Below are 15,225 nucleotides of genomic sequence, written 5' to 3' on the forward strand. Positions count from 1 at the left end.
AATGGGCTTGGTTCGTGGGATGGTCGAAGTTTGTAATGGGCTTGGTTCGTGGGATGGTCGAGGTTGGGCTTGGTTCGTGGGATGGTTGAGCTTGGTTCGTGGGATGGTCGAGGTTGGTTCGTGGGCTTGGTTCGTGGGATGGTCGAGGTTTGTAATGGGCTTGGTTCGTGGGATGGTCGAAGTTTGTAATGGGCTTGGTTCGTGGGATGGTTGAGGTTGGTAATGGGCTTGGTTCGTGGGATGGTTGAGGTTGGTAATGGGCTTGGTTCGTGGGATGGTCGAAGTTTGTAATGGGCTTGGTTCGTGGGATGGTCGAGGTTGGGCTTGGTTCGTGGGATGGTTGAGCTTGGTTCGTGGGATGGTTGAGCTTGGTTCGTGGGATGGTCGAAGTTTGTAATGGGCTTGGTTCGTGGGATGGTTGAGGTTGGTAATGGGCTTGGTTCGTGGGATGGTTGAGGTTGGTAATGGGCTTGGTTCGTGGGATGGTCGAAGTTTGTAATGGGCTTGGTTCGTGGGATGGTCGAGGTTGGGCTTGGTTCGTGGGATGGTTGAGCTTGGTTCGTGGGATGGTCGAGGTTGGGCTTGGTTCGTGGGATGGTTGAGCTTGGTTCGTGGGATGGTCGAGGTTGGTAATGGGCTTGGTTCGTGGGATGGTTGAGCTTGGTTCGCGGGATGGTCGAGGTTGGTAATGGGCTTGGTTCGTGGGATGGTCGAGGTTTGTAATGGGCTTGGTTCGTGGGATGGGCGAAGTTTGTAATGGGCTTGGTTCGTGGGATGGTTGAGGTTGGTAATGGGCTTGGTTCGTGGCATGGTCGAGGTTTGTAATGGGCTTGGTTCGTGGGATGGTCGAAGTTTGTAATGGGCTTGGTTCGTGGGATGGTTGAGGTTGGTAATGGGCTTGGTTCGTGAGATGGTCGAGGTTGGGCTTGGTTCGTGGGATGGTTGAGCTTGGTTCGTGGGATGGTCGAGGTTGGTAATGGGCTTGGTTCGTGGGATGGTCGAGGTTGGTAATGGGCTTGGTTCGTGGGATGGTCGAAGTTTGTAATGGGCTTGGTTCGTGGGATGGTCGAAGTTTGTAATGGGCTTGGTTCGTGGGATGGTTGAGGTTGGTAATGGGCTTGGTTCGTGGGATGGTCGAGGTTGGTAATGGGCTTGGTTCGTGGGATGGTCGAAGTTTGTAATGGGCTTGGTTCGTGGGATGGTCGAAGTTTGTAATGGGCTTGGTTCGTGGGATGGTCGAAGTTTGTAATGGGCTTGGTTCGTGGGATGGTCGAGGTTGGGCTTGGTTCGTGGGATGGTCGAGGTTTGTAATGGGCTTGGTTCGTGGGATGGTCGAAGTTTGTAATGGGCTTGGTTCGTGGGATGGTTGAGGTTGGTAATGGGCTTGGTTCGTGGGATGGTTGAGGTTGGTAATGGGCTTGGTTCGTGGGATGGTCGAGGTTGGTAATGGGCTTGGTTCGTGGGATGGTCGAGGTTGGTAATGGGCTTGGTTCGTGGGATGGTCGAAGTTTGTAATGGGCTTGGTTCGTGGGATGGTCGAGGTTGGGCTTGGTTCGTGGGATGGTTGAGCTTGGTTCGTGGGATGGTCGAGGTTGGTAATGGGCTTGGTTCGTGGGATGGTCGAGGTTTGTAATGGGCTTGGTTCGTGGGATGGTCGAAGTTTGTAATGGGCTTGGTTCGTGGGATGGTTGAGGTTGGTAATGGGCTTGGTTCGTGGGATGGTCGAGGTTGGGCTTGGTTCGTGGGATGGTCGAGGTTGGGCTTGGTTCGTGGGATGGTCGAGGTTGGGCTTGGCTCGTGGGATGGTCGAGACTCCGAGAGGTTCGCACATTCGCCTGGGTTCGAATCCTGACCCAGCTATAAACTGTCATCCTGGTGTTTTGCAGGCAGGATGATTCATCAATGTGTGTGCCGTCCCTCGGATGGACGTTAAACTGTTCTGCCGGCTTTCGTTGTTGGAATTTAAAGACCCCACGGTGTCCTTCGTGAAGAGGAGGTGAGCTCTCTCCGGCACGCTGAACAAATTACAAATTCCCGCCAAAACCAGCAGAGGGCATCGCATCAGCGGCACAGCCACACCCTCAGCCAATGATGCTACTACACAGTCTTGTGATGCACACGGATGTCGATGTCGATGTCGATGTCGATGTCGATGTCTGGGATTGATTCTGGACCTTGCTGGACTGAGCTCTGAGGAGCGCCTGAAGGACACAGGATTTTATCCATGGGAATGGAAGCGAATACGAGGGTCGAGAGAGGATCTGATTGAGATGTCTGCGACAACGAAGGGTGTGGACAAATTGAGTGCGGAAGAGTTCTTCAGCAGAATGGACAGTGAGAGGACCAGGAAGATGAGAGAACAGGAATAAGGTCTTTCAGTTGGAGAGTAGATAATATTGAATGCATGGAATGACCTCCCGAAAAAGGTAGTGGACATGGAGGGGGTAAATGCGTTTACATTGGAATTGGATAGGTACCTAGATTTGGCTGGATTGTTACCTCGATGAAGTGGAGATAGAGGTGAACAGAGATGATGGTAGGGCTGGCTGATCGGTAGCTTGTGTGTGGATGGGAGGGAGATCGTTTCTGGGATTGGTGCAGCACGGGCATGGTGGATATAATGGCCTCCTGTACCAAAGTTGATTCAATGAGTGTGTAATAATACAATTATATGAAGGACCTTCAACACAGGAGGCCATGAGGCCCCTCAAGTCTACACTGTGATTTTGTGAGAACAAACAACCATGGGCTGCTAAGTGTTAAGCAAGGACGCAGCACGTACCTTTTTTTCAGGTCTTTGGTGGGGCCGGGCTAGTGTTTGAACCACCGACCTCCCAGACTCAGATGGGACGCTCTCCCCATTAGTCCACCGAATATGTAAACATGATTTCCAGCCAAATTGTTCTTGTAAAACTCAGCTGTTCGATTGCTGATGACTGGGGCTCCAATTTTTACAAAGGAGTAGAAATGTCATGGTCATGGTCATGGTCATGGTCATTCCTGCCATGTTGCTCTGTCTCTTGCTTTGTTGTTCCAATTGATTCTTCTCCAATATTTGTGTATTTAATCCCTCTATCTTAGCCGTGGCCTTCCCCTGTTCTTGTTGCCATCCATAGGTCTCCATATTGTTAGCTCACCTGGAACGAAGTTCCGCGGAGCTTATGGGACGGCGAGCCATCCGTCCGTCCGTCCAGAAATACTTGCAACTTCTTCTCTAAAACTACACATACGGTTTTGATGAAACTTTACCACAGCCTTCATCACCGTGAATGTACCAAAGTTTGTTTGTGGCATTAAAAAAAAATCAGGATCTACAGGTGTTTACTTTCTTCACATCACATATTTTGTGGGTCATCCATGCCTACCGGTGGTTTCCTGGTTATCTTATACAGCCACGACCAGGTGAGCACCATGGGTATTGCCTTCTGCTGATTAGTAGTATTGTCCACCTGTTATCTGACCTGCTGATATGTCCTGCCCATTTCCATTTTCTGAGTTTGATTTTTTCCAAGATATCCAGAGTTTGGTTTGTTCTCTGACCCATTTATTTGTCTTTCTGTCGAACACCGAACGAGTTACGTTCCAGAATGTGTTGTGCTACTGTTAACTTTATCTCCATTTTTGTTGTCATCAGGTTTCTGTCCCATCGATGATAGTTGGACATATTGGTAAGCGACATACTTTTCCTTTTCTTTCTTTTACTTGGACAAAAGCTTTCCTTTTTAGACACGCTGGTAAGCAACCTCTCATGATATTACTGAGTTTTCCATATTGTCTCTGTCCTATTTTGAGTCTTCTCTTTATTTCTTCTTCTTAAATCTTTTCCTTGAGGCTAAACTTTACCCTATGTTTATGTATTCTTCTGCTTCCTCTATTTGGTTTCCATTTATTATGATTTCTCCATGAGGTTCAAGGGGGTTCATCACTATTTTGGTTTTTGGCATGTTCATCTTCAGCCCACACTTCATGCTAGCTTCAGCGAGTTCCCTGAACATGATTTCCATTTTCTCGACTTTCTTCTTCAACAACGTTGTCTGTAAATTTTAGATGGTTGAACTTTTCTCCATGAATGGTTGACTCCCTCATCTTCCCACTGAAGTGATCGAAGTGTATACTCCATACAGGCAGTGAATCATTTGGGCGAGATCGTTTCACCTTGTATTACTCTTTTTTGATGTTGATATTACCACTTCCTTTGTGTAGAGTCGCTGGAGTTGTACAATCTCTGTAAATATCTTTCAGTAATTCATTATCGTCGCGGCGCCGGCGGCATTATTAGGAGTTAGCATTAGGCGGCGTTAGCCATTCGTGTGTTATTAGGAGGCGTGCTTCGTGCGTTATTTTTCCTTATTAGGAGGCGGATATGTTGATCCTTGGAGATTATCACGTGTGCGGGAAGGGTGTGGCACAATGGTGGTGCGCCGGGGGCACAGAAATGGATGCACAGAGGGTTTATACTCGAACCCCATGACAAATACACTGACACAGCTACTTGAAATGAACACATTCAATGAAAATAGACAAATATTTACAAAGGACAACAATCAGAAAAAAATAGTATGTGAGGCAAACTAATCCTAAAGTCTAAACGCTGAATCAAGGTGCCTCAACACACAGACTTCAACACAGACAAGGGGAAAACGAAATACAAGAAATGCAATTCTTCCTTTATTCTGGCACTTAGTCCAGAGATGGTCTTTGTGGAACTTGGAATCGAGGCACTTCGAAAACGAGCCCAAAGTGGCGCCAAGTCGCTCTCTCGCAGCGGGAACGTTCGTCAGGCAATTCGTGAGCGGTATTCAACACCAAGGCTCAGAGACCCCGTGCAGCTGCTTCGTGCATCGATCGTCATCACTGACCCACTATTACATACACGAGGCTCTCGTCTGATCCTCACGACCCAACCAAGAGCCAAAGGCCAGCATCTTGCTTCACTCTGCGAGCCAAATCACCTCAGCACGAATACGAGAATCGTGCCGTCTTCTTCATGCATCGAAGGAAAGCCAGCTGTAAAGCCCTGTTCTTACAGGCCATCTCCGAGCTACGTTCTCTCTCGACCGCGTGCGTCCCTCACGCCGCACTCAACCGTTCCTCCTCCAAACTCAACTCTGACTGACGTCACACCGAACCCCCATTTCCTCCTCTGGGGCGTGGCTTGCTCACACAAAACCCGGAAGGCGAGGCGTCCACCCGCTCGGCACGTTTGGCTAGTTTCTGATGTCATGCCCATCAATCATCAGCCTCGGAGGCGTCTTCACCCGCCATCACCCTTGGAGGCAGAACTTCTGCCTGCTCGGCACGTTTGGCTCGCTTGTAAATGCAAAAATGTCAGAATAGGTTACAGGGGGGCAATCACATACTGGGGGAACTTATTCTTAATCCCTATATAATTAACACCATACAACCCCTCCCCCATGTGGTGACACGTAACACTAAAGCTCACAATTTCCCTAGTTAATTACATCGAGATGTTTCCTACACGTCTACGGACCAAACAACTATATTCAATCCTAACTTTCCGATTAAATTCCTCCATCGACCCCCACAACCATAACACAATATTTCCCTTCCACTCCTTGTTGATGTGATGTGTCCAGCACTGACTGTTTCTAGTGTTTACGATGCCTTCTCATAGTCCACAAATAACATGCAGCAAGGTTTATTATATTCCTGACATTTTCCCTAAAGTTGATCGATGGTGTGTATGTGGTGTATGGCAGAATATCCTCTTCTGAAGCCTGCGTGCTCTCTTGGTTGGTTACCATCTAGAATGCATTCCATTTGATTGGTTTGGTACGTGGGTAATTCTGAAACAGAGGTACCCCGGCATTGCCTCTCTGCTGTTTCGATGGACGATGGATGATCATCGCGGTCGAAGACTATGGTGACAGAGCTCAAATCCAGGGAAGGATTTGTCAGCAGCCGTACTGTTGGTTTTTGCACAACATCCGCCAAATCTTTGAATGTACCGAAGTGGTTTTCATTTAGTGATTGGATCATGGCCATTCCATCGATGATATGGGCAGATGATGTTGAACCTGGAATCTGCGGGAGTGATGTTAGAATCTCTGAATAATTAGACTCCAGTTTCTGAGAGGGGTCAGCTTTGTTGATCTTCCTCATCTTTCCGTCGTCGTGGAAGAGGGCTGGTGGCACGGTTGCGAGTTCATGACTAAGGACATACTTCAAGTCAACATCACGACTCCGTGCCACTCCAAAAAACCGCTGAAACAGTACCTCTGTGTCAATGATCAATTTCCTATCTTTGTCATTGGGTAGTGCCTTCTTCATGTCCAGAAAGGTCATCACCATTTTTTTCTTCATTAGGTCCCAGAAGTTTTTCGTGGGGTCCTCTCCGAGTCTTTCGCTAATGAATTCCTTGGCAATATCTTTCCCCCTTTGTGGGATCCCCTTCAACGAGTTCTCAACTTTCAGACTAGCCACCTGTCCTGTGGTGATGTTGATCAGTTGTTCTGAAACCTCATCAAGGTTGAAGGGATGTTGGCACCGAGTAGAAAGGTACTCTTTCAATGCCTGGACATCTTTTCTGTCCATCTGTAGACGGCTCTCTCCAAGCACTTCATGAAGCCTTTCTTTTTTCCCAACTGAGTTGAATTGTTCCTTGAATGCCTCTGCGTATTCCCCTGTGATGTGCCTGGTCATCATCCATCTCAGCAAGGCACTTTTACACAGGGTGAATCCAACGACACCCCCCTCCCCCCGGCTCTTGACCTCACGGTTTATGCTTTGCTCGAGAGCTTGATCTGTCGGGACCGAATTGAAGGGTCGATTTTGTGACCTGCGAACAACAAATCCACCCTCCATCATGTGCTGATACATCACTGGCTGTTTCTGTTCCAGTTCCATCATTTCTGCAATGTACACCGGCGTGTACCTGCCATAGTTTTGACGCCCGGCGAGTACAAAATAAGGCACAGTTTCCATGACCGCTTGGATGTGCATCAGAAAATTTGCCTCTCGAGCCACCTGAAGCAATCGCAGTAATAGGTCTCCAGATTCTTGGAAGCTATCCGAGTGTGCAAAAGTGACTGAACGTTCCCTCCCCTCATTCTGAAATAGGGCTACTGTTTCAAGTATGGACTGTGGAATGGCATCTTCCAAATCCTGGCAGAGGATGGCACAGGACTTGGCATCTTTCGCCTTGAATGACTCCTCGAGGACTTCATTCCTCTGCTTGATTTCAACGATCAGCCATGGCAGAGAGTTTTTGCTGGTGAATGCCTCAGCTGATGTGAGGAACATGTGTGTCAGAGCCTCATGAGCCAGGCGGACACAACAAATTCCATGGGTATATTGTTTTCCTTGGAGCATCTGGTTGGCTGTGGCTGAGGAATACACGTCCGATGAGGTTAGGATGTTCTGAAGGCCACCATCTCCGTACAACTTTCCAATGCTTGCCCGAAAAGCCACAATCAGATGCATTCCTCCATTCTCATGGTTACTTTGCCGACCCAGAGGTTCTGGGTTACTCCACAGTATCTGCTGCGCTTTACTGTAGATTTCAAGGTCTGCAGTGACAAGTACGTGGTTCTAACCCAGCCTTTCCACTAGATGCACCATTGTCAAGGGAGTGGTGCAGATCGTGGATGGATCAGATGGTGAGGCGTTGATTAAAGGAAGGTAGCGAATCCTGGCAACAGGGACTCTCTTCGTGCTTACAATGGCATTGAAACCTCCCCATGCTGGGATGCTCGAGTCATCAGTCCCGGAGACGCGTGCCACTTGCCATACAAGTCTTTCAAAAGGATTGTCGGAGGATCTGTTCTATCCTCGGGCTGATACTTCATGGCAGGTTCTGGCTTCTTGGCTGGCTTGTGATATCCATGGATTTCTGGTTCTTGATACTGTGTAGCATCCAATGTTTTCTGCCTTGTGCGTGTAATGAGAGCAGACTCCTGAGTGGCCTGAGATCGTTGATACAAGACGATAGCCATAGCATGGGTAGTGTGCTTCCCGTCTACCGTCTCCTCATTTTGGTCAAAGTTATCAATGGCTGCATCAATGACTGAAGCAACATTTTCCCTATAAAACATGGAGATTCTCTGGGAGACAGGCACTTGAGATGGGTCGGACAGCTCATCTGTAGCTACTGAGGTCAGGAACCTACAGACCTCATCGTAACCTATTGCATAGCCAACGGAACTCAATCTATCAATAAGATCCTTGCTACCATGATCATGGTGCATTTGAACCCCAAGACCAAACGTGATGGGTGTCTGCGTCTTACATGACAAAGCAATAATACCGTGACAAATACCGAGTCCTCTCATGTCAGCATCACTAGGGGTACAATGTACAGCTTTATCAAAGCAAGCCTTTTTCGTACACCAAGTAATAGTCATATATATATAATGTCTCTGGAACAAATGACTTGCACCGTTCTGGGTTGAAATCACCACTTGCAGCATAGTGAGTGGTCTGAAATGAGATTCCTGACATAGAACTGCGAAGGATACCTGCTGATTTATGAAGAATGACTGAAGTGTCCAATTCACGAGGGTGTGCTCGGGTACAGCTACAATAATAGCATATTCACATTCACCCAAGTCATTGATTTGAATGTTCAAGTCAGAAACTTTCTTCAGGGCGTCACCAACAGTCACTTCGCAAGAACAAACTAGATCCAACTTGCCCGTTTGAGCAATGAACAACAACCGATCCTGAAAGTGTTTTTATTTCTAAGTTTCTCCTTCAGCTTCCATGAGGGATAGTCACTTGGATCAACCTGATTTCCAGGCGACCTTCCTTCGTTGAGGATCGCTATGAATCGTTCATGCAGGGAAGAGAGAGTTACCAGTTGTCTGTTTTTAGAACACTGATTTCTCCATCTCCTCACCCAAACAGAGGACAGCCCAATTATAATCAGACAGGGATTTCTGTGCTTCAGCCTTTGCCCTGGCAGCTTTGATATTTCGTTCTGAAACATAGTGACCGTCACATGTCTTATGATATTTTCCACAATATGCAAACAAGTCTGTAATTGACAACATTCGCATGTGAATTTTTTTGTCATCTCTTTCCAGTGCTGCTGCGATGACACGTTCACGTGTTGATACCCCAGTGCCCACAGAAATGTTTGTCAGATTTTCTTTTCTGGCACTTGCTGACCCACAGATGAAACAATCATTTATTATGTTAAACATAGACGTATCAGTTCATCGCAGTCTTGTTGGCCCAACCGTCTCCGGCGTGTCACTTCACGCACTAACAGAAGTTCCAGACAAAGTATGATTTTGCGCATACTTTAGATTACTGGCAGACTTATACCAAGCCCTGCATTAGGTGTGGTATCTTACAACAAGAGTTCCATTTAAAATTTCATCTTTGATTTCCAAAATTCTCTCACGTACATCATCCTAACGTATTTCTGTAGCACAAATAACAGCTTTCACACCTTCCAATGTTGGACTTTTGACAAATGGACAGCTGGAGTCGAGGGGTTGACAGCATATCACACAGTTGTCAGGGTTACTTCTTCCCCTCCTCTTTGTGGGTGGTTCATGGGAGAGGTCCATCTCCTTTCCTGAAAGACGCACAGCCTGGCCTCACACATACATTCATGCACCTGACCTGGAGTCGAGGTTGAACACGCACGAGCCCAAAGAGGGCAACAAATCCTATGTGACCTAAGTTTACAAGATACAGCACGAAGCAAATGAATTATGCACATATGGACATACCAATGAAAGTCAGCCAAAACTTAATACTGTACAGGTAAAGTTGGTTGGAGGGACGAGGTCGGCTGACCCGGGATTCAAAATCGAAATGCAAAGTTACTAATTCATGAGGGAAGAAGGCCTTATTACATGCCACAACCCGCTCTGTGTCTTCACAGAGACCTTATGATGGTTTTGAACACAGAATTCCCCTAAAAGTCACAGATAACACAGAAAATTCACCTGCAATCGGCAGAGCGCTTGTCTTTAGTCGGCAAAGACCAAGATGGCTGGAGCTGACACGTGCACTCTGAGGAATGCCACAATTACAAAAAAAACAGCCATGCGCAACTGGATACCGAATCACGTGCCCGCACAAACTCATAAGAGACTGGCTGTTCCGAGAAGCGGAAACGCCCCACCAGACTCGGATAAAAATAAGGTTCTCCAAAGGTTAAATAGATGGCAGCACCTACATAGCCTTGTAGAACTAAGACCAATATTTTGAGGGGTCATTTGTAATTATAGGCCCACTGTTTGCAAAGTAACAATGATTTCAATTCATCCTACCCCTTCAGTGAACCCAATATTTTTACATGGATGCCTGCAATGAAGGGGTTAATTTGGCATGTTGTACACATTTGCTGCAACTATAACATCATTTTCTGAAAACTAGACATCCACAGGAATAAAATGATACCAGTTTTAGCTGGTTCTACCTCCGGTTGGGGTATCTCCTAAAATAGAGGCCTTTTTCAGTCAAGGCCGCCGCTACTCTATCTTGTTTTGCCCTCACTGGTATGGGTTCGATTCCAATGGCTGTTCAGCAGACATTTACATACACTGTGACAGAATAGAGACTTGTCCAGGATTGGTTCTCAGCTGCAAAAACATTTACAACTTTTCATGAATGCCTAATGCTCTGTCAAGAATATGGGTCTCCAGCAACAACATGCTCAGCGGTTGTAATTAAAGTGTAAAAATACTTCATTTGATGGATTATTTAAACGAGGAAATAAAACCCGTCGCTTCGCTGACGGAAATACACACACGCACAAACACACGGGGGGGGGGCGTCGCTTCGCTTACGGAAATACACACACACACGGGGGGGGGGGGATGAATGATTGGGGAGGGGATGGAGAGCGACGCTTCGACTGCATGTCGTTATACACTCTGGGAGGTCGTGGGTGCAAGGAGGGGGTGGGAGTGAAGAGGATGGGAGAGCAAGGAGGGGGAAGTGGGGAGGGAACGGGGCGTTCTGAACTTGTGTTTGGTGGTGGGACTTGAGGGGAAGCGGGTGGGGGGGGGGTTGTTGTCCCATCTGCCAGCACTTGTACAGGATCAAACAAAATGGGTATGTTAAAACCACGTTCAAATCGGATTGCAAAACCACCCGTCACTTTCAAATAGTTCGTACCATTTTTAAAGATATTATATCATGAGCTTCCCTTGAGGTATGCGAATCGAACTGTTTACCTGCTGTGGAACTGGATCTCTCCGAGGGGGTCACTTATTGCCCCGAGATGCCCAGAGTGCCAAAGAATGCACGGGCCGGAAAAACGAACACCCCTCCAGCAGCCAGATCAGCCTCCAAGCCCAACCCCACAGTCCAAACTTGAAACCTGGCTCGGGCGAAGAGATCCTAGGGTCCATCGCACCCCAGCTGCAATTCTTTCAAACATCCAGAGACGCCAGTGTTTCATGCCTTTATTTAATTTCAGCACACGTTTTACAACCAAAATGTGATAATCCCCAGAATCTCTCAACCCGAGCCGAATCCCAAAATTTAAACCATGGAATCGAATCCAGTGGCAGCTCCAACCACCAAAAAGGTGCACATCCACCCAACCCACACACTCCCTGGCACTCGGGGCTCAAAACACAACACAAACACCACACCACCTCCAAACCACAACACAACCACCTGTGGGAACATCACAACCACCCATTGTTTATAACTTCATGAAAGTTGGAGGGGTGAGAGAGGGAGAAGAGAGAGGAAGGAGGGGCGAGGGGAGCGAGAACAAACTAAGAGATGGAGGGAAGGGATGGTTGGATGGAAAGTGGATTTACAGCAAGTTCCACAGTTGTTAATGAACACACAGTACTCCAATCTCAGTGAACACAAGGTGTAAGGAATGAATGATGAATGAATGAACAAGTTCCCACCTGCTGTTCCTTCATCTGCCATTACATTCCTGTTGCATCTGCAATGAGCTTGGGTTTTGGAAACAATTTTCCCCTAATCTCTGGACGGTGCTGAGCATGAGCACTCTGAGATGAAGGTTACATTTTAAAATTGTCAGATTTAACAAAGACAATGGAACACATGTTTATATATATATATACTTCATTCACATTATCAACTAACATTGTCTTGCATGTCAATTTGGAATTTTATTTTCAAAAACGACAACTGTGATTTAAAAAAAAAAAAAAAAAGGAATTTACACTGACATCGACTGTCTCACCATGGCTACAAACATCAATTTGGACCATCCATCCATTCATTCCTTCCCTCCATCCCTTCCCCCTCCTGTTGATAAGGAATGGCAGGCTTGGCACCGCACGACACCACGGGGTGCAACGTGCAGCACAGGCAGGTGGTCGATCGATGTATTTTTGATTATGTTGTGCAGTGACAGTGCGGGTACTTTCGCCATGTATCACCATGGCTTGCAAGCAAACATCCAAGCAGCTTGTAGAGCACTTGGCAAGCGATTAGTGATCGCAGATCAGTCATATTAAACACTTCCTGGAGATGCCGCGAATGTCAAGCAATGTCGAAATTGGACAAATGAACACTCCTTAGCAGTCGTAACTGTGGCTCAGGTCAATTCCGCAGTTTAAATTTTGAAATTTGGCTCAGGTAAAGAGATTCTTGAGCTTATTGCATCTGCAGAAACAAAATAAAAGCACCAACACTCGGAGAAGCTCAGAGTGTCAAACAATGTCCGAATTGGACAAAGGAACACATTGATTAGCAGTCATAACTGCGACTAAGGTCAATTCCGCAGTGATTTAGCTCAGGTTAAGAGATTCTAGAGTTTATTGCACGTGCGGAAACAAAATAAAAGCACTAACACTCGGAGAAGCTCGGAGTGTCAAACACTGTCCGAATTGGAAAAATGAACACTTTTTTTAAGCAGTCAGAACTGCTGCTAAGGCCAATTATACAGTTTAAATTTTGAAATTCGGCTCAAGTTAATGGATTCCAGAGCTTATTTCAAGTGCGGAAACAAAATAAAAACACGAACACTGCCGGTTCCATGTGTATATTAGCATTGCAATGTATCCAACGATTCGTAGGTATGATGATCAGGCGTTTGATGATATGAGTGAGGAAAGTGAAAAAACAAAACTTTATCATGAAGAAACCGCTGTGGCCTGTTCCAAGTCAAGGCATGGCTGAACGGGCCAAAAAATTGGCTAATTATGACCCCAGTGAGGGAGAGTGAGGTGACCAAGGATGATTCCTTAATGAAGGATAGTAGAGGATAAATGGGGTTTCTAATGCATCCATACAAATGAATGGGGAAAATGGGAAAAACTCTCTGAATCAAGGCCCAAAAAGCCCAAAATAGGAGACTGATTTTCTCCCCCTCCCATACAAACAAATGTAAAATTGAGACTGTCTCAAGGCCCATAAGGTCAAAAGGGGAGACTGATCTCTACCCCATTGAGCAAATGTTAAACTGAGACTTACTGATAAAAGCACTTTTTTCCTTTCATATTTTTCATTCCATTCAAAGAATGAACCAATGAATATTTGTCCATGTTCTACTTTCGGGAATAAATTAATTTTCTTATGACATTCATCACCATCGAGTACATTCACAAAGATTACTTTGGAACTAAGTTCTTGGTTTAAATGTCTTTGTTGAGCAGAAATGAAATCAAAAACTTCTCTTAATGCTCTTGTTTGACCACCTCCTGAGCCACATATCATTTTGAGATTGTAGTAAATTGTTTTTCCATTGTTCAATTGATAACCATCAAAGTTTTCAGTCCATTCAAGGATATTAATTTTTTTCTTGACATCTTCCAACCTATTTGTAATTAAATTTATCCGCTTATTTGTTTTATCTACTTTTACCCCGGTTATTTCTTCAATAAGACTTATTTGATATTTCTCACATTTTTTATGTTTCCCATTTAAACACAAAGGCTGATTACATCTCCACTCTTTGGTTTGGTTATTGCTTGGTTCTATCATCTATAAATCAGGAAAAAGATGGCAGTAGCCCCTTAACACTTATACTTATAACCATAAGGGATACTCTTGATTCCATACTCTAAAATATATATTTTTTCATCAAAAACTCCAAATGCTTTCTTATTTATCTCTTCTGTATATAATTGATGTTTATAACTTCTTATTGTATTCATTTTTCTGTACTCTTCCTTCTTTAAGGTTAAACAGTTGTAATAATGTTTAAAGTTTATTGTTTCCTTGATTATATTTTTCTTTATTCCCTTCAGCTTCTTATCACACCTTTCAATGTTATTATTATCAATATACGTAAAAGCATAAGACATCTCAAACCCACAAATTCACTCATGAACTTTCCACCCAACTCATCCTTAAAAACTTACCAATAACCTTTTTATTCTTTAATGAAAACAACATACTATCAGACTTATAATTACTTGTATCATACATCTCAATATTATCAATCATATCCTCATATAAATCACTTGTCTTAATTTCTAATATAAATCTATCTGTATCCAGATATAACAATGACACATTATCCTTATACTTTGATTTTAAATTATTATCATAATAGTCAGACATTAACGACTTTGACAAGTCAAGAATTGATGTTCCTACATAAATAGGTTTATCCATTTCAATACTCTCTTTTTTCAAATGAATAACACAAAAGTTCTCTGAAAACACCTCCGCTCGTTCAAAACTTGGTCTATAAATTAACTTTGAAGCCTGTTTCCAAGAGGTAGAAAGTCTTATGTTTTGTCGATTCCTCACATTTTCCATAGTCTTTCCAAATACAGCATTATTCATTAATTTATAAAAGTCCTTCTCAAAATCTGTTTTTGCTTCTGTTCTCCTTTTTGCATTAAAATCAATATATTTCTTTCACCAATGACTGTTTTTATTTCAAAATTCGATGAATTATTCTCACTCTCAACCCAACAGATAAATATTGTCTCAAGTTCCTTTGATGTAAAACATAACTTTCTTTATCATTTAATGTTGTAAGTAGTTTTCCTGGAGATTTACCTTTTATATTAAATGACTGTTGGTAATCACTTGACCATTATTTTCTTGGACTTTCTTTATATTATCAGGGGCATAAGGTAGGTCTTTATGTTTGTTATGAAGTTCTTCTGGATATTTTAAATCAACCTCAAAATAATATCCAACTTCAGCTTCATCCAATTCTTTTTGAGAGGAGATAGCAATGTCAATTAAAACTTTTTCATAATGTTTTTCTTTAACCCATTTCAGTTTTCCATAAGGTAAAGATTGAGACATAGCCCACCCATACAAATTGTTCGCATCATAATACATCAGGTAAGA

At 44.6% G+C, this 15,225-nt stretch overlaps 1 protein-coding gene across 10 annotated transcripts in view; it reads left to right on the forward strand.

The window, feature by feature from the left end:
* The window catches only part of NEU3 (neuraminidase 3), a 62,048-nt gene that overhangs the window by 1,389 nt on the left and 45,434 nt on the right, over window positions 1-15,225 (forward strand). For 2 of the 10 annotated variants that reach the window (XM_085869123.1, XM_085869125.1), the window contains exons 2-3: window positions 3,117-3,402; window positions 3,635-3,668. The gene's annotated coding sequence lies outside the window, so the exon portion shown is untranslated. The other 8 variants (XM_085869118.1, XM_085869119.1, XM_085869120.1 and 5 more) reach the window with 8 other exon arrangements.

The sequence above is a fragment of the Eptatretus burgeri genome, chromosome 2, assembly GCF_056783735.1.
Source record: "Eptatretus burgeri isolate ZD-2024b chromosome 2, Ebu_testis_v1, whole genome shotgun sequence".
In the NCBI taxonomy this organism is placed as follows: domain Eukaryota; kingdom Metazoa; phylum Chordata; class Myxini; order Myxiniformes; family Myxinidae; genus Eptatretus; species Eptatretus burgeri.